At 42.2% G+C, this 20,421-nt stretch overlaps 1 pseudogene; it reads right to left on the bottom strand.

Annotated features, from left to right (window-relative positions):
- Positions 1 to 969: 969 nt before the first annotated feature.
- LOC126482942 (5S ribosomal RNA) lies at positions 970 to 1,088 on the bottom strand (annotated as a pseudogene).
- Positions 1,089 to 20,421: the final 19,333 nt, after the last annotated feature.

Below are 20,421 nucleotides of genomic sequence, written 5' to 3'. Positions count from 1 at the left end.
CTCTCATGATGTCTAATGACTACTGAGGTCGCCCATACGGAGCACCTGGCAATAGGTGGCAGCACAATGCACCTAATATGAAAAATGTATGTTTTTGTGGGTGTCGGGATACTTTTGATCACGTAGTGTATGAATAAGCGTCTTCTTTCACATGTAGAAATACACCTACCAACTATCAAATCTCGCACAACTTATTCTTGGTGTCCGGATTATTTTTTCCGTCAGTGTAAAAATGTAAACACTCTCATTAAATTTTCTTTGTCATGACGCACTAGTCTGTCCACATTCGAAGTTGCAGTAAGTTGTTGCCTAGGTCATTCCCGACAATTTTTTAAATATTTGTCTTGGTGATCTTGGTGATACAGATACTTAATATCGTAAATAACTTTTACTTTTTCTTATAGCATACCTAAAGACTGACAAGCGAACAGCGTTACCAGTACTTTTTAACAATTAATATACTGTAGCGGACGTCCGTCGGAGAATCGTGTGACGGTCTACTTCTTTTCTGCAGTACTCCCTTTGCTACTATGGAACCTCCTTGCTTCTGGCTATCATCAACATCTGCATTTCATAGCTTCTCCTACCTTTGTGATACATCTGCAACATAGTTCACACAGATTTACATTAAAATAAAACACGGAAATAAATGATTGTTTTCTTATATCACTAGCCACTTACCGCCAATCTGTAGCTAGGGTTGTGCGACTGATTCCCCGTGACACCAGCCACGAAAGTTTGGCACGTCTCATCCAGAAAGACAAACAAACACCGTCCGAACAGACCTTGAAGGCCTAAGGGTACTAACCGGCCGTCGTGTCATCCTCAGCCCTTAGGCGTCACCGTTTGCGGATACGGACGGGCCAGCACATCGCTCTCCCAGCCGTTGTCAGTTGTCGTGACCGGTGCCGCTACTTATCAATGAAGTAGCTCCTCAGTTGGCCTCACAAGGGCTGAGTGCACCACGCTTTCCAACAGCACTCGGCAGACCCGGACGGTGACCCATCCAGGTGCTAGCCAAGCCCTACAGCGCTTAACTTATGTGATCTGACGGGAACCGGTGTTATCACTGTGGCAATGCTGTTGGCACGTCACACCCTCCACAGTGGTAATTATTTTTGGCTACTCTCTGGTGCACTTCATAGGTGACAGTACACTACGGGATGTAAACCAGTACAAGAGTTGGTAAACGAAAGACTATTGTGACGCACTGTAAGTGTAGCTCTCTCATACATAGACACAAATGCGATTGCAACGATTAACACGTTATTTTGCTGATGAAGGGGTACCGCGTTTTTTACAGTGGACTTATCTAGTGAGCAGGCCCTTGAAGTTTTGCAAATAGCAGTGAGCCGAGCGCGTTTATACGTCGGTAGCTGTTCTTGCAGAACTTTTTTGCTAGTGTTGCTTGGCGGCTCTGGAGGTGGTGCCTTCGCAGCACCGCGAGTGGGATTTAAGCGCTCACGGAGCACGCTGGAGCTGTCTGCTCGGGGTTGTCGGTCTCGCTCGGAGTCGCGACTTGTAGCTGGGAACCGTGGTGCTCCGCACATCGTGTCTGGATGGCGCACGTTCACACTGCAAACCGTGTCTTAGCCTGTGTTTTTCCATGGCCAAAGGACAGACAGTATACAGAAAGTAAAGTAGAAGGAGGCGCCTTTGATTTGTATGAAGTCAAGCGTTACGCCCGACGCCAAGCTGAACCGAGTACACGCAAAACGATAGCTGCTTACTAATAAAACTAGAAATAGACATTCCTACACGGCGCATGTAATCTACCATACTAAATGTAAACTCTTACGAAAGGAAACACTAATCAAACAATTTGCGATAAATCTTTAGTTAAAAACTTACCACATACGCTTTTAAATTCGTTTTTGTTCGCATGTGGAAGCTGTGAATTGTCACTGCTTTTAGCTTCAAATGCCAATGTAGCTACATAGTTTTTTAACTATCGAATATTTCCTTGCAGCAATTTTATTTTACTTCCCAATTTTTCTACACTGCTGAACGTTAAACTTGTTACGACACGAAGGTGACTGCTACAGACGAGAAATTTAACCGACGGGAAGAAGATGCTATGATATGCAAATGATTAGCTTTTCAGAGCTTTCACACAAGGTTGGCGCCATCCCGTTTCCGACTTTGATAAAGGTCGGATTGTAGACTATCGCGATTGCGGTTTATCGTATAGCGACATTGTTGCTCGCGTTGGTCGTGATCCAGTGACTGTTAGCACAATATGGAATCGGTGGGTTCAGGAGGGTAATACGGAACGCCGTGCTGGATCCCAACGGCCTCGTATCACTAGCAGTCGAGATGACAGGCATCTTATCCGCATGGCTGTAACGGATCGTGCAGCCACGTCTCGATCCCTGAGTCAACAAATGGGGACGTTTGCAAGACAACAACCATCTGCACGAACAGTTCGACGACGTTTGCAGCAACATGGACTATCAGCTCAGAGATCGTGACCGCGGTTACCCTTGACGCTGCATCACAGACAGGAGCGCCTGTGATGCTGTACTCAACGATGAACCTTGGTGCACGAATGCCAAAACGTCATTTTTTGGATGAATTCAGGTTCTGTTTACAGCATCGTGATGGTCGCATCCGTGTTTGGCGACATCGCGGTGAACACACATTGAAAGCGTGTATTCGTCATCGCCATACTGGCGTATCACCCGGCGTGATGGTATGGTGTGCCATTGCTTACACCTCTCGATCACCTCTTGTTCGCATTGACGGCACTTTGAACAGTGGACGTTACATTTCATATGTGTTACGACCTCCTGCTCTACCCTTCATTCGATCCCTGCGAAACCCTACATTTCAGCAGGATAATGCACGACCGCATGTTGCAGGTCCTGTACGGGCCTTTCTGGATACAGAAAATGTTCGACTGTTGCCTTGGCCAGCACATTCTCCAGATCTCTCACCAATTGAAAATGTCTGGTCAATGGTGACCGAGCAACTGGGTCGTCACAATACGCCAGTCACTACTCTTGATGAAATGTGGTATCGTGTTGAAGCTGCGTGGGCAGCTGTACCTGTACAAGCCATCCAAGCTCTGTTTGATTCAATGCCCAGGCGTATCAAGGCCGTTATTACGGCCAGAGGTGGTTGTTCTGGGTACTGATTTCTCAGGATCTAAGCACCCATATTGCGTGGAAATGTAATCACATGTCAGTTCTGGTATAATATATTTGTCCAATGAATACCCGTTTATCATCTACATTTCTTCTTTGTGTAGCAATTTTAATGGCCAGTAGTGTATTACCAGATTCTAAGCCGATAAATCAACTTCACTTCCAACAGAAACAGCTGCTACGGGACACTTACAGGAGTTTGTGTTTGTATCAGAGCTGGAATTTCCATCCATGATCTCAACCGGAAAGTAACACGTAAGTATTGTTTAAAATGAAGACGGTAGTCTGCATTGAGATTTAACTTATACAAATGTTCTGAACCACGCCCAGACCTGTAAGTTCACTCTAACATATTATGTAACATAAATCATATTCGTTTGATAAATGATGTCTGATAAATATCGTAATGAAACTTTTGTCAAGTTTTGCCCTAAATTTGGGACGCTTTTCAACATTTCCATTATGTAACTGTTGGTGTAGAATATCTTCCTACTTATCATTATTTTCTTCCAGCAGTACATACAACAATAAATCACGATCACTAATTTGAAAAATGTGCGGCACGAACTGTTTAGGACTGTGCTGCAGGCTGCTTGCACGCGGATCAGTCAGGCAGCGCCCTCGGTGCCAGGGCGCCCACATTAAGTAATTAAACGTCAATTTTCTCGATACTGTAGTGAGATGAGGCTTTCATCCCGACTTTAAAAACAATTACGATATGTTATCTACATTTAGCACACAGCAATATATCATGCAAAATGAACCAAGCGTAAAGCAGCCAGCGACCACACTTCGAATTTGATGCGGCGAAGTACTTGGAAATTAAGTATCACAGTAACTATAACCAATATCGAAATACTATACACTTCATAATCCACCTGTGGTATTGAAACGTCCCCTTTGAACAATTATACATGACTGTACTTAACCTGACACACAATATTTTGTTAGCGCAACGCAATCTGACTTTCAAAATTCCCTACAAAAGAATGGCCCTGACTAACGTTAAACTATACCTTTCAGAAATCACTTACCTCACAAAAATCTTCATTACTCGAACTACTGCAATACAGCGAGCGCCACTACTGCCAGCTAAATAAAAGATTCAAACTATGGAAGGCACTAACTACTGATAGGGATAGTTAGCAAATGAAAGATATTAATAGAGAACAAACAATGTATTTACCTTGATATCATCATATATAAATATAGCAGTTCATGACAAATTTCAAAACTCCGCCATCTCTCTCTCCACATCCACCACTGCTGGCGGCTCACCTCCAACTGCGCAACGCTACGCGCTGTTCACAGCCAGCTGCCTAACACTACAATGGCAGGCAACAATGCAAACTAGCCACAGACTGCACACAGCACAGCCAGTGATTTTCATATTGAGCGCTACGTAACGTTGCCAATAAGAAAACATAAACAGCCTACTTACATAGAGAAAACATAAACAGCCTACTTACATAGAGAAAACATAAACAGCCTACTTCCATAGCCCCCATGCTCCCCACAAAAAATTTTACAAATTGGTTTGGGCAGTGCCCAATACAGATTTGAAAAATTTTTTCATAGTTACAATAACAAAGAAATCAAATGCACACACTTATTGATATTATGTTGGTCAAAAGCTCAAATTTTCTCACAGCCTATAAAGACAGTCCTGATCATTCATCACAGTGAAACTGCCGTTTCTTTTCTCAAAGTCTGAGCAGTAAAAGACAATGCACATGGAAGTAGTGGATTTCGATGCCGTCTTGAAGAAGTAGTGTTGTCCTTCCAACGGAAAGACAGTGCTGACTCTCGACATGCAGACAGGTAATGGGCCACAACAGAGCAAACCCACTGTAGTCCTTGTAGAGATGACCAGCAGCCATCTGCTGCGATTGTGCAGGTGCACATTCACCATCGAAGAGTCTTGCGGAGAATATAGCAAGTCCATAAACCACCACTTGTGCACTCACAAAGTTTTTGAAATTGTCCTTAGAACCAGCAATGCTGTTATCCAGTCCCTTGCTGAGTTACTAACACACGTGCAAACACTAACAGTCCCTACTTCTCACATATTGTCCATATACTATGACCAACAGAAACGTGTGCAGTGAAATGTAACTTACAAGTTAATAATAACATGAACTGGTGCCAATTACAATTTTATAACATAAGAATAAAATAACAAAGGTACAAAATACATCATTAAAAACATAACAATACAGACAACATTTGTGGTGATAGGGGCTTTACAAAAGAATAGAAATAAACATATACATCAGTGTTACAGGAATTATGACATAAGTAAATACATAAAAGATCAGAATAACTTTTGAAACATCAACTTTACACATGAGCATTAAAACAAAACAGAATTAATAATGTCTAACATCTTTACAAAGTAAATAACATATTATTAACGCAAATTATATTTGAGGATAACAGTATTCCTCATCATAGTTCATGTAGCTGAGTATGAGAAAAATTCTACAACAAAAGTCTGATGAGGTAAACATATAAAGACAGGAAGAACATATATACACAAGGGTACCCAAACACATAGTGGGATAACACAAAAGGAAAGGACAGGGTTTGTTTCATTGCAGTATTTTTACTTTCTTTGCATCTTGGAGATCTCCCTTCATTCATCATTATTCCCAAAAGTCCTATCTAAGCCTGCCTTCTGTATTTCGTTCACATCCTCTGTCAAAAATACTTTTTCTCTCTGCTTTCTGTATTCTGTGCACATCCTCTGTCAATAATAGTTTTTCTCCACTGTACAGTATCCTTTTTATTTTGCCAGACCATTTTCTGATAGCTTCTCAATGCATTTCTTATAAATTTATAATAGTTAGTTTCTTATATAGTCTCCTCTTAAGCTAACTTAAATCTACCGAGCTCAGATACTAAACTAAGGGACGAGGCAATGCAGCAGCACATAACAAATTAACACAAACAGCAATGCAAAAAAAATGGAAAATTGCAAAGCAAGCTACAGTAAATATAAATTGCCAAGCAATGCAACATTACAACTAATATGAGTCAATGTACAGTAGCAAGAAAAATAAGTCAGTAGTAAAATTAGCTTAACAGAGTAACACAATTTAAAATTCAGTAGCACTATGCCTGGCAAACAGCAGCAGCAAATATAAAAAATATAAAACTTATATCTATACATGACAAAGCTCAAGCAGAAAAGATATTACAGTAAAAATGGCCATGTCTAATACCTATGTCACATCTTAACACTAAGGTGATGCATCACGATAACTTACTCTATGAAATAAAGTATCAAATATTGTAAAGAAAATTATGTATGCAGTTCCTGTGAAGGGAAATATCTTTTTGTGCTCCCTCATTTTTTTTGAAATATATCACAAAACTATTATTTACTGGATCTGTAGACAGAAAATATTTATATTAGTACATCTATAAAATTTTATTTGAACCAATGCAGCAGTGCAGCTAGAAACTAGATATCAAATGAAATAAGCAACTATGTACACAGCAAAGCATAAGAACATCGTTCAATAGCCATGTGGCATTTCATAAGTTAGTAGAAAAATCTCTCAACTAGAGAGACAGTAGTCATAATCAGGTGTATAGACATAAAAATATTTCTCGTCATTTCATTAGGCATCCATTGTAATCATATGTTTTCAAGTTCGACCGTGTCGTTTTTGTGATGCTTTCTACAAAGGAATGTCAGAAGCGAGGTTAATGGCGTCCTTTTTTTCTTTTTTTTTTTTTTTTTTTTTTCACCTGTGCCTCTGGAAGGCACACGCTAATGGCTTTTTTTTTCGGGCGACTGTCGCCCAGCTGGGTGCCCGCGACGCATTACGTGCAGGTGGTCACTTAACTTTCTTACGGAAATATTTACGACAGCAGTTTCCGCTACAGTGACAGTCTCACATAAAAATATTTCACAGGTCAAGAATTAGCGTTGCAAATCTGTAGAAAGAAAACCCTATAAATATAAGTGTCCAAAAAAATTTTCGCTGGCATTGTGATACAGTCACGCATTTACACACACATTTCATAACTCTTAAAGTACGATTCTCGGTTTCCAACATCCTTTTTCACAAGTCAGCGTCCCTAACCACTATTCATTACTCCTTACCTTATTCGTCGACACTTCTTCAATATTGCATCATAACAGATAAGTATCATAATCAAATAACTCATATAGCATCAGCCTATTAATCATAAACATACCTCAGCAGCATAATACACATCGTCGTCGTAAAAATAACATCATAACACCTCAGTCAAATCTCAAAATCGTCGTAGCTTCCTCCAATAATTAAAAAAATTCTCTGCTCATGTCAAAAGTGTCATCTGCCTCAAACGTACTTTAAAAATCATGAATCCATACCAAATACATCATTCAAAGCTCTCATAGTATCACAATGGTTCCGAAAAAATATGAGCATTTCACAAAGTACAGACAAAATACAATTTCATAAGTGTGAAGTTATCCAACTGTGTAATTGCGTAAACATCTGTCACTGATGTAATAAAAAGTTTATCTCTCAGTTACATGATCAGATAGCTGTGTAATTTGTGTGTTAGAGAAATATGGTACCGATGTGTAAAGTTGTATAAGCAAATACCATATTAGCTAGGGTTCCTTGTGGTTGCCACACACATGGTACACAAAGTAAGCGTGTACCCCCCTGAGGATTAATGTAATTATACCCTCAGGTGTTACAGATTACAGCAATGGAATGAAATGCATCACGGAAAACTTTCTTTGTAATTCAAAAATCTTTAAAAATAAATGTTTTAAGTACAAAATTAATCACTCAAATACGTGTACTGTAGCGCTAAATGTGCGACTTGTTACAACATAATCTGTGTGGAAGTGTAGTAGTTATCGTCCTCCGAAAGCTAAGTTCTGCAGAAGACAATGTACTTACCTCATGATAAACGAAAGTGAAATGCTCTGCGTATAGATATCTTAGTTATTACGCTTATTGTTGTGGTGAAGAACGTACTGCGCTGTAACGTATTGTTGTGCTACGGAAAACCCTGTCTCATTGTAGCTATACTACAAAAGTTACTACTAAAACATGTTTTACTTTCCAGAAGAATTCAGAAAAACTGTGCAGATATAAAACAGAAACACTGCAAAAGCAACATTGTAAATTGTCACTCATTAGTAGCGTCGTGATAAAATCGTGTAGCTGTCACATAAACTAACCACTGTGCCATCTGGTATCTCACAGAAAGTACTTTAAACCCAGAATGTATTTTCAAGTAAACCAAAATGTTGCATTAAAATCTCATTAGCAGTACTGGTAAATGTTCTAATCGTGCAACTAACAAGCAAGAATGTACACACACAATTACACTGTGTCGTCTGTTCGCAATAACAATGCATTCGTAATTTCTGTTTAAATAATTTCTCTTGGTTCTTGGCTGGATATTTAACTTCAAACATTGTTGCATGGTAACAGTTTCTAAAGCATACTAGTAACGTGAAGTGAAACGTTTTATGGCAAAGACAAAGTTAAAAAGCAGATTATCTTTCAATAAATGGTTTCACATGTGAAATGTGGTGTAAACCTTTACTCTTCCTAGTACGCAGAGTTTCAACTTCAACCCAGTTATCGTGCGGTATACGTCGGTAAAGAATACTGGAATTTTTATCAAGGTTAGCGTCTATGTAATTTTTTCCTGAGCCAGCCGGCGCAGGTGGCTGCCTGCGGCGCGAGTCATTGTCTGTCTCTTTGTTGGCGCGCGTTGTTATTGGGATTAGGAGACCTAACTTCTACAAATTCGCCTTGCCGAGAGGGCCCAGCTCTGTTAGAATCCCGCCAGTTCTGATGAAATTCACGTCTGTCGTTTTGTCGGTAGTTTACATAGTTTCTTGTTTGTCGGTCATGTGGTGGAGAATTTCTCCCTGAATCGTAACTCTGCGCCGAACTGTTGCGTCTGAAGTTATTCTGCCTCCTTTGATAATACTTGTTTTGGTTCCCATATTGTCTGTTTCTCTGATTGTCTCTGTGATAGTCATTACTACGGAAATGCGATCTTTCTCTGTAACTATTATTACTCTGCCAACGGTTGTCGTACGGGTGGTGTCTATTTTGGTCACGGTTTGCGTTGTAAGAATAGACCAGTCGTGTCCGGTTATTGTTTCTGTCGCCACGGAATTGTGACGGATGTGACCTGTAATTGTTGTGTCCTTGTTTTCGCGTTCCGCGATTGTCAGTGTCACTTTCCAGTTCTTGTAACAGTCCCTGAAAAGCTTCAATGTCGTCTTTGCAACGTCCTGCCAAAATAATATGTCGTAAATGTTTAGGCAGTTTGATTAAGCAAATGCGGATGAGTTCTGAGGGGCTGTATGGGTTTGACAGGTATTGATTCTTGTGCAACATGTCTTCAAAATATTTCACAAGACTGGAGAATTCAGATTGATCGAAATGTTTCATCATTATGATGTCATGTTTTACGCGGTCTTGTGTGGCTTGAGACCAATATGCTGAGAGGAAGGCATGGTAAAATTCTCCTTCACTGTGGCAATCGTGAATGACCGATCGCATTCTTACAGCTGGTTCATTCTCTAAGTAGCCACACATAAATTCTAATCTGTGTTCCAACGACCAGTTGGGAGGAAAACAATGAGAGAATTGATGGAGCCATGCTTGTGGATGAATGTCGTTGCCAGAATTTTTAAATGTTTTGAATTTACGTGTAGTCATGAACAGCTTATAGTCAAAATCATCGTGTCGGCGAGTAGCATCTCGGTCATAGTTACGTCGTGTCGGCGGTTCCATCTCAAAATTCGGTGTACCTTGCCAATTTCTTTCATAATTACCGAAATGCCCTGTGTTATTATTTTGTGGCTTTTGCGTATTTCTAAGTTCCTCTTCCCGTGTTGGAGCGCGAGTGTCTTCTGAAATACGTAATTCTTGTATTACCTGTGTCAGCTGATCTTGTACTTCCCGGATTTCTCTTTGGTGTTGCGTATCAATTTGATTCAGATTTTGTTTCAGTTTCCTAATTTGTTCGCTCTGTTCTGTGTCATTAAAGACTACCGGTTTTGCGTCATTCAGATTATCATCTACCTTCGTAGATAAATTATTTAGCTGATCCGAAAGTTCAACTACTTTCTCTGATAATGAACACATTTCCTCAGTGTGTTTTTCTGAACCAAGCTTCAGAGTGTCCATTTGTGTTGAAATCGAATCTACTGTGTCCTTTAAGATTTCCTGAGTTTTTGCAAGTTGCGTAACCGAATCGGTAGATGCAACTGAGTCAATTTTAGCCCACAAGGTCTCATGATTTTCATGAACAATGGTTTGCAGTTCTTTTATGGCTGCTTCATGATTCTGTAATGCATTTTCATGCCGCCAAAAAATAGGTTGAGAATGCTCACAAATTTGTGTTTTTACGTCATTACACACTTTCTGACATTTCGATTCAATGTTATGTAACTCAGCAGTTAAATCCTCACGTGTTTGTTCGAGAGTTTGTTCCAATGAGTCTAACTTTTGAAGCTTTTGCTGTGTTTGTCTCTGATTTTGTTCCATTGTGTGTAACTGTTGCTGTGTTTGTTTCTGATTTTGTTCAAGCGTTGTGTCTAACTTTTGTAGCCTTTGTCCCATTTGTTGCATTAACTGTAATAACAATGCACTGGTGTCTGAAACATGTTCCTCAGTGCTTTTCGGCAGTGAATTTGCACCGGCGACATTCACATTTTGACAAGCGGAAAACGTGTCTTGACTCATTTGAGAAAACGGTGAGGACGCAAAACCTGAATCTACAGTGTTTGCAAAATTGTGTCCTATTATTTCGGATTCCTGAGGCGAGCTGTTGCCGACCGATCGATCGATAATGCTTCCCTGTTCACTACCTGTTTCACTGCCTACGCCATTGTTTGACGCCCGCTCCATTTCCCTATGCACAGTTACCAAATTACTACTTTGAATATTAGTTAATTCATTACATGGTGGGGCCAACACACTGCTTTCGTCTTCACTGTCATTTCTCAGTTTACTTTGGAGCCGAGTGTTACGTTTTTCACACGCCATTATTGTCACAATATTTCACACGATAACACAGAAAAGCACAATTTGAAGAGCAAAGATAGGGGAATACATTAACATAGCACTGAAAATAATATCTAGTTAATTACCAGCGCAGCTGCGAAATACTTGGTGCAAATCTACATGCATGCCACAACTGTTTTACAGTACAACAATGAAAGACTGCAACTGCAAAGGAGATTCTCTCTGCAATTACGCGCTAGCAATAAACAAAAGCTACACTAAATACACAAACTACAAGAAAAAAATCAGAAGATTCCAGTGAGGTATCCTAGGCTAAGGGTCGACATATGAAACGTCCCCTTTGAACCATTATATACGACTGTGCTTAAACTGACACACAATATTTTGTTAGCGCAACGCAATCTGACTTTCAAAATTCCCTACAAAAGAATGGCCCTGACTAACATTAAACTATACCTTTCACAAATCACTTACCTCACAAAAATCTTCGCTGCTCAAGCTACTGCAATACAGCGAGCGCCACTACTGCCAGCTAAATAAAAGATTCAAACTATGGAAGGCACTAACTACTGATAGGGATAGTTAGCAAATGAAAGATATTAATAGAGAACAAACAATGTATTTACCTTGATATCATCATATATAAATATAGCAGTTCATGACAAATTTCAAAACTCCGCCATCTCTCTCCCCACATCCACCACTGCTGGCGGCTCACCTCCAACTGCGCAACGCTACGCGCTGTTCACAGCCAGCTGCCTAACACTACAATGGCAGACAACAATGCAAACTAGCCACAGACTGCACACAGCACAGCCAGTGATTTTCATATTGAGCGCTACGTAACGTTGCCAATAAGAAAACATAAACAGCCTACTTACATAGAGAAAACATAAACAGCCTACTTACATAGAGAAAACATAAACAGCCTACTTCCAGTATGAAACTGTTAGATACGAAAGAAATCAATTTTATGCGTCATTTAGTTTCCTCAGAGGTATTATAAACCACAATGAAGACATATGAAAGTGCGAAACAAGTTATATTTAATTTTTTAATCGATGAGGAGAACCTCTACCGAAAAACTAACTCCACGAGTTGATGCAGCTTTGCTTCATTTGCATACGGTATGGACAGTATGGGAACTGTTTTCGTGAAGTGTCATTTGCGACTCTCGAGAAACTCCCCGTTCTCGCTTCCCACGCCCGGGTTCCCGGGTTCGATTCCCTGCGGGCTCAGGGATTTTCTCTGCCTCGTGATGACTGGGTGTTGTGTGCTGTCCTTAGGTTAGTTAGGTTTAAGTAGTTCTAAGTTCTAGGGGACTGATGACCATAGATGTTAATTCCCATAGTGCTCAGAGCCATTTGAACCAAACCCCGTGTGTAGTATTTTGTAAGTGTCGTTTGTTGATCTTGCCCTAAAATGATTCGGATCATTTTACTGACTTGTCTGTAATGTGGATCAGCATCGTGGCGTTAAGAATCTAAGTTTAACAATTATTGAATTGTAAGAGTGTACCATTTTCAAAAGGTAGCTTTCAGTTTGCACTATAGATGCGAGTGTTTCCTAACTTAAAATTTCAGAATCTGCTATTCCACGAATTTATGTACCTTTTATATCTTTCTTTTTAGTTCTTGTGACGGAAATGGGCTCATTTATGTGTCCTCATGTAGCTGTTGTATTTGGGAGCCCGTATTCTCCCCGTCATTTACTTGCTATATAAATTGAATTCGTATTCTGTGGGTATGTTTTAGAATCTGTACTGAATCGAGCAACTGTCGGGGGTGTCGGCTGGAATCGAGCCGGTTACTGTATATGCCTATTTGCTGTAGGCCCTTCAGTTACCTTGGATTTTGTTGCTCGTAAAAGTAGCTGGTAATTCTTGGCGGCTGGTCAGTACTCGCTTTTGTAATTTGGAAGTCGCATGTTCTATTATTGCAGTCTCCTCAGTCTACTTAACAGATGTGAAATTTTTTTCCCAGTTTCTAAGATTGTGTTTATTAGTCTCTTCTGGCTGCTTCACAGTCGTGTTCCTAAGTTTATTTTTAATTATTGCTGTTAATTCTATTATCTACGTGTTTTAATAATCTACTCTGCTTCACGGTCGTATATATATATTAAGTCAGATGTCTGTTGCTATGTCTTACAGAATACGTTGTTTAAAACTTTTACCAGAAGTTAATCTGTTCAAATTGGCATCTGTGGCAAATACGTGGGGGAGAGCCAGGGAAAGTGGCCGCGCTAACATATTCCTATTTTTATGCTGAATAGCAATAGACGAAAATGTATAGAGATCAGTGATCATAGTCAACAACTATTGAAGTACCCTGTAATCCAACTAATCGTTTCAAGCAATTCAATTTTCACGAAGTGGCAAAATGGCAAATTCGCCCGCCATTTTATTTTAAATTCCAATAATAAGGAATGAAAAACTGTTTTGACGAAGAAGTAAATATATTTCATTTTCAAATTTGATTCGAATTAAATTATTTACACTTTTCGCAAATAAAAGTCAAGCTCGGTCCTTCTGTACAGATTTGGTAGGCCCAGAAGGAGTACAGCTGCCACTCACTTCACTGCTCTTCTGACTTTTCTTTGCACTACATGGACTCACTCTCTTCAGAGCTGTCGTCAAAAAGATCTCTTCTAGGGTTGTGTTTCCTACTCTTAGCACTGTTTTTACTGCGTTTTTGCTCCTCGGCTGCTTTCCGTTCTTCCTTCTTTTTCTTTTCCTTTTCCTCCCCTGCTGCCAATAGCCCACTTTTACAAGAATTTGATGTACCGCCGCAGAGCCCTTTCGGCCGCTCCTTTCACGTTTTCTCCCTTCACAGAGGAGCTAGGAGCCACCGCTGAGATGGCCCCTTTGCCCGCATTGAATCCTTTACACAAAAGCTGTACACCGTCTAATAGCAAATTCGAAATTTCAGTAACTAAAGTAGGATTGTGGAGTCGAGATACGAAACTCTCATCGAGATATGACACTTTCAACACAGCTTCCTTAAGAAGACATGTTTCCTCTCCACAATAAAGACACAAGCTGACCATTTACCTTACATCAGGATAATTTAAATCCATACTGAGGAGCGGCACAGTAAGCAGGTTAGACTTAAAGGATGACTGGGACCTGCAAGGAGAATAAGATGAAACATTCCGCGATCCATGCAAACACCTTATAGCTCTCAGCACGCCAATAGCCACTTTGCCTTATATATGAAGACGGTATCTGTTCTTTCGGACATGTCCGAAAGATCATATACCATCGGTGACCGTGCAGCTCTTTAGAATGAAATTACAATTAAATTAATACTATGAAATGAATACCCTTAGCTGCATACAGGCGTTGGTATACGTGAACGGGGACAGTTAAAAATTTGTGCCCTGAAAGGGACTCGAACACGGGATCTCCTGCTTACATGGTAGACGCTCTATCCATCTTTTTTTTTTAATCTAATTTTTTTCGTTTTATTTTGTTGCTTCTCATGAGGGCGGACGTCGCAAGACAACCGTTTCAGTTCGTCGTTGATCCATTAACTCAGGTTTTTTTTTCTATTACAGAGGGCAGCTAACCCTCTGACCGAACACGCTGAGCTACCGTGCCGGCGTCTGAGCCACCCAGGAGCTGCACGGTCACCTCTGGTATCTGATCTTTTGGACTTGTTCGAAAGAGCAGATATCATCTTCATATATATATATATATATATATATATATATATAGTTGAAACTCGCTGGCCCTTTGACCATCTTCTGTGCAGATGCACACACATTGCCCGAACTCATACGGGAATCGGTAAAGCCGCGAGTAATGAGTTTAATGGTGTGGGACAATAAGTTGAAAATGTGAGTCTCGCTGGGGGCGTGCCAGAGGTAAGACCCTGAAGTCGCACTATCCTCTGTGTCCTCGGTGGCTCAGATGGATAGAGCGTCTGCCATGTAGGCAGGAGACCCCGGGTTCGAGTCCCGGTCAGGCACACATTTTCAACCGTCCCCATTGACGTATATCAACGCCCGTATGCAGCTAGGAGTATCCATTTCATAGTATTGATTTAACTGCAGTTTCACTTTGCCTTACTCTCCCATACGGGTACTTATTTGTAATTTCAAAATTGGGCCTATGTAGTAACTAAGCGATTATTTCATTTACACTCAGCACCGTACCTCTTTTGGAGCTACACTCATGGGACATTCCGTTTCGGAAATCGTTAGGGGATTCAATATTCCAAGACCAACAATGTCAAGATTGTGCAGAGAAATACAATTTCAGGCATTATGTCTCACCACGGACAACTTAATGACCGAGAGCATCAGCGTTTGTGTAGAGTTGTCAGTGCTAACAGACAAGTAACACTGCGCGAAATAACAGCAGGAAGCAATGTGGGATATAAGAAGAACGTATCAGTTAGGTCAGTGCTGCGTAATTTGGCGTACTGGGCTATAGCAGCGATTGCCTTCGCTAAAAGCACGACATCGCCTGTAGCTCCTCTCCTGCGCTCGTGAGCATATCGGTTGGACCCTAGACGACTGTAAAACGGTGGTCTGGTCAGGTGAGTCCCGACTTCAGTTGGTAAGAGCTGATGGTAGGGTTGGAGTGTGGCGTAGATCTCACGAAGCCATGGCCCAATGTTGTCAAAAAGGCACTGTGCAAGTTGATGGTGGCTCCGTAATGATGCGGGATGTGTTTACGTGGAATGGACTGGGTCCCCTGCTCCAACTGAACCTCTTGGATGCCACTGCAGCGATTCATGGACCTCATGTTCCCAAACAACGATATCTTGTCACCGTGTCACAATTGTTCGCGATTGGTTTGAAGAACAGTCTGGACAATGGTTTGGCCACTCAGATAGCCCGACATGAATCCCATCGAACATTGATGAGACGTAATCGAGAGGTCGGTTCGTGCACAAAATCCTGCACCGCCAATACTTTCGCAATTATGGACGGTTATAGAGGCGCCTTGGCTCAGCATTTATGCAGAGGACTTCCAACTGCTTGTTGAGTCCATGCCACGTCGAGTTGCTGCACTACGCCGAGCAAAAGGACGTCCGACACGATATTGCACTGCTGCCCATTAAAATTGCTACGTCCAATTTTTCGTAATAACGGCCTTGATACATCTGGGCATTGAGTCAAACAGAGCTTGCATGGCGTGTACAGGTACAGCTGCCCATGCAGCTTCAACACGATACCACAGTTCATCAAGAGTAGTGACTGGCGTATTGTGACGAGCCAGTTGCTCGGCCGCGATTGACCAGAAGTATTCAATTGGTGAGAGATCTGGAGAATGTGCTGGCCTAGGCAGCAGTCGAACATTTTCTGTATCCAAAAAGGCCCGTACAGAACCTGCAACATGCGGTCGTGCATTATCCTGCTGATATGTTGGGTTTCGCAGGAATCGAATGAAGGGTAGAGCCACGGGTCGTAACACATCTGAAATGTAACGTCCACTGTTCAGAGTGTCATCAATGCGAACAAGACGTCACTGAGACGTGTAACCAATGGCACCCCATACCATCACGCCGGGTGATACGCCAGTATGGCGATGACGAATAAACGCTTCCAATATGCGTTCACCGCGATGTCGCCAAACTCGGATGCGACCATCGATGCTGTAAACGGAACCTGGGTTCATCCGAAAAAATGACGTTTGGCCATTCGCGCACCCAGGTTAGTCGTTGAGTACACCATCGCAAACGCTCCGGTCTGTGATGCAGCGTCAAGGGTAACCGCAGCCATGATCTCCGAGCTGATAGTGCATGCTGCTGCAAACGTCGTCGAACTGTTCGTGCAGATGGTTGTTGTCTTGCAAACGTCCCCATCTGTTGACTCAGGGATCGAGACGTGGCTGCACGATCCGTTACAGCCACGCGTATACGGTGCCTGTCATCTCGACTGCTAGTGATACGAGGCCGTTGGGAACCAGCACGGCGTTCCGTATTACCCTCCTGAACCCACCGATTCCATATTCTGCTAACAGTCATTGGATCTCGACCAACGCGAGCAGCAATGCCGCGATACGATAAACCGCAATCGCGATAGGCTGCAATCCGACCTTTATCAACGACGGAAACGTCAGGGTATGCATTTCTCCTCCTTACACGAGGCATCAAAACTACGTTTCACCAGGCAACGCCGGTCAACAGCTGTTTGTGTATGAGAAATCGGTTTGAAACTTTCCTCATGTCAGCACGTTGTAGGTGTCGCCACCGGCGCCAACCTTGTGTGAATGCTCTGAAAAGCTAATCATTTGCATATCACAGCATCTTCTTCCTGTCGGTTAAATTTCGCGTCTGTAGCGCGTCATCTTCGTGGTGTAGCAATTGTAATGGCCAGTAGTGTAGTAGGTACCCATGACTTTTGTCACCTCAATGCATATTATTGATGGAAGTGGAATTAACAGCCATTTTTAAAGTTCTTTGGCTACGCAATAGCCAACACTCAAACGTCGCCTTACTGAATGTCCGTCAGTGGCGGTAAAGCTGAATGGCGAGAAGACACGGGTCGTTTGGCGCCTACGGATTGAGCAGAGTGGCTCTTATGACAAAAAGAGAGTACCGTGTTCGAGTGTGGGCCGTATCGGATGCACGCGGCCCCGTTTCCCACGAGAACGGGAGCGCGCATGCGCGGCCGGCCTATCTGCGCGCACGCCGCCGCGTCGCCCGCGCTATCTGTGCGGCAGTGCCGCGGGCTCCTGCAGCGCTCGACCGCCCGCCACATTAACATTCAATAGATAAATTATGTTTCACTTTGCTGCACGCCGTGTTCATTATACGCCGGGTCGTTAAAGTCTCGTATCGGAGCCTCCCCGGCTACTTGAGCCTCCCTGTCTTACATGCTTCGGCCGATACCGACGTTAGGCGGGTACGATCTGGCCCTAAAAGATAACTTGCACAGACTCGACAGTGTTTACTGTGGAAGTCCCGCGTCTCTATCTCTCTCGTACTCCACTTATCTCTGTCACCCTCCCAATAATGGGATAAATACCGTCCCGGCGGCACACTCGCGACTGACGATGGGCTATAAAGACACGCCCACAATGAGCCACAAGACTCGCTCGGAGGTAGGATGAAAGATTTAAAAAATAAATCTGGAACGACAAATTTAACGAGAGATATCATCTAACGAAAGGGTTAGCGACTAGAAAGTATAAAAGAGAACATACTGTACGCGATATTTCAATATGTAATGCAACTTTTTTTTTCTAGCCAATTTTAGTTTGTTGGAATTTATTGAGGGACATGGTAGGATATTCCCGCTTCATCCCCTAGGGTTTCATAAAGTTCGGATAGGTGCCGGCGCTATACGTAAACTTAAAAATGGCGTTTGTAACTGAGGGTCGTTTCAAGTATAGAGCTCCATTACTGTACGTCGAAATACGTCCATGTTAGAGGCAGGCGACCATTCAGATTTGACACAACTTTGAAATATTTAAAGGTCTTGATCGCACAATTCTTTATTAAGCGCTTCGCGTTTCAAAACATCACCAGACTAAAGCTGCGGAGAAATGTATACGTCGGTAAATATGTACATAATAACATAAGGACACATCTTTGTAATCTATATAAGAAATTTCGTTTGATATCGTACTTAGAAATAAATCAAACTCGGGCCATCTACCGGCCTTCGTGTACTTCTTACATAGCTAAATCGCCACAGTTAGTTTGCCACTGTTGTCTGGCACTGGTTCTCTTTGAGTAGACAACGGCACTTTCAAATATTCCTATATGACGTGAAGTCTGTATTATATTCAGACTATGTGATCACTCTCGCGTGCTTTTTACTGAGTTCTGATTTAAAAGTAAGTACGATATAAATTCTTATTGCTTATATGGTCTATTAAGATGCATACGAGGGCAGTTCAATAAGTAATGCAACACATTTTTTTCTGAAACAGGGGTTGTTTTATTCAGCATTGAAATACACCAGGTTATTCCCCAATCTTTTAGCTACACAACACTATTTTTCAACGTAATCTCCATTCAATACTACGGCCTTACGCCACCTTGAAATGAGGGCCTGTATGCCTGCACGGTACCATTCCACTGGTCGATGTCGGAGCCAACGTCGTACTGCATCAATAACTTCTTCATCATCCGCGTAGTGCCTCCCACGGATTGCGTCCTTCATTGGGCCAAACATATGGAAATCCGACGGTGCGAGATCGGGGCTGTAGGGTGCATGAGGAAGAACAGTCCACTGAAGTTTTGTGAGCTCCTCTCGGTTGCGAAGACTTGTGTGAGGTCTTGCGTAGTCGTGAAGAAGGAGAAGTTCGTTCAGATTTTTGTGCCTACGAACACGCTGAAGTCGTTTCTTCAATTTCTGAAGAGTAGCACAATACACTTCAGAGTTGATCGTTTGACCATGGGGAAGGACATCGAACAGAATAACCCCTTCAGCGTCCCAGAAGACTGTAACCATGACTTTACCGGCTGAGGGTATGGCTTTAAACTTTTTCTTGGTAGGGGAGTGGGTGTGGCGCCACTCGATTGATTGCCGTTTTGTTTCAGGTTCGAAGTGATGAACCCATGTTTCATCGCCTGTAACAATCTTTGACAAGAAATTGTCACCCTCAGCCACATGACGAGCAAGCAATTCCGCACAGATGGTTCTCCTTTGCTCTTTATGGTGTTCGGTTAGACAACGAGGGACCCAGCGGGAACAAACCTTTGAATATCCCAACTGGTGAACAATTGTGACAGCACTACCAACAGAGATGTCAAGTTGAGCTCTGAGTTGTTTGATGGTGATCCGTCGATCATCTCGAACGCGTGTGTTCGCACGCTCCGCCATTGCAGGAGTCACAGCTGTGCACGGCCGGCCCGCACGCTGGAGATCAGACAGTCTTGCTTGACCTTGCGGCGATGATGACACACGCTTTGCCCAACGACTCACCGTGCTTTTGTCCACTGCCAGATCACCGTAGACATTCTGCAAGCGCCTATGAATATCTGAGATGCCCTGGTTTTCCGCCAAAAGAAACTCGATCACTGCCCTTTGTTTGCAACGCATATCCGTTACAGACGCCATTTTAACAGCCCCGTGCAGCGCTGCCACCTGTCGGAAGTCAATGAAACTATACGAGACGAAACGGGATTGTTTGAAAATATTCCACAAGAAATTTCCGGTTTTTTCAACCAAAATTGGCCGAGAAAAAAAATGTGTTGCATTACTTATTGAACTGCCCTCGTACTTATGATTTGGAAATTTGTGGTAAGGACTATGGGACCAGACTGACGAGGTCATCCAAAATTGCTACAGAGTGGCTTCTG

The sequence above is a fragment of the Schistocerca serialis genome, chromosome 5 (assembly GCF_023864345.2).
Source record: "Schistocerca serialis cubense isolate TAMUIC-IGC-003099 chromosome 5, iqSchSeri2.2, whole genome shotgun sequence".
In the NCBI taxonomy this organism is placed as follows: Eukaryota; Metazoa; Arthropoda; class Insecta; order Orthoptera; family Acrididae; genus Schistocerca; species Schistocerca serialis.
This window is presented reverse-complemented; position numbering and strand designations above follow the sequence as displayed.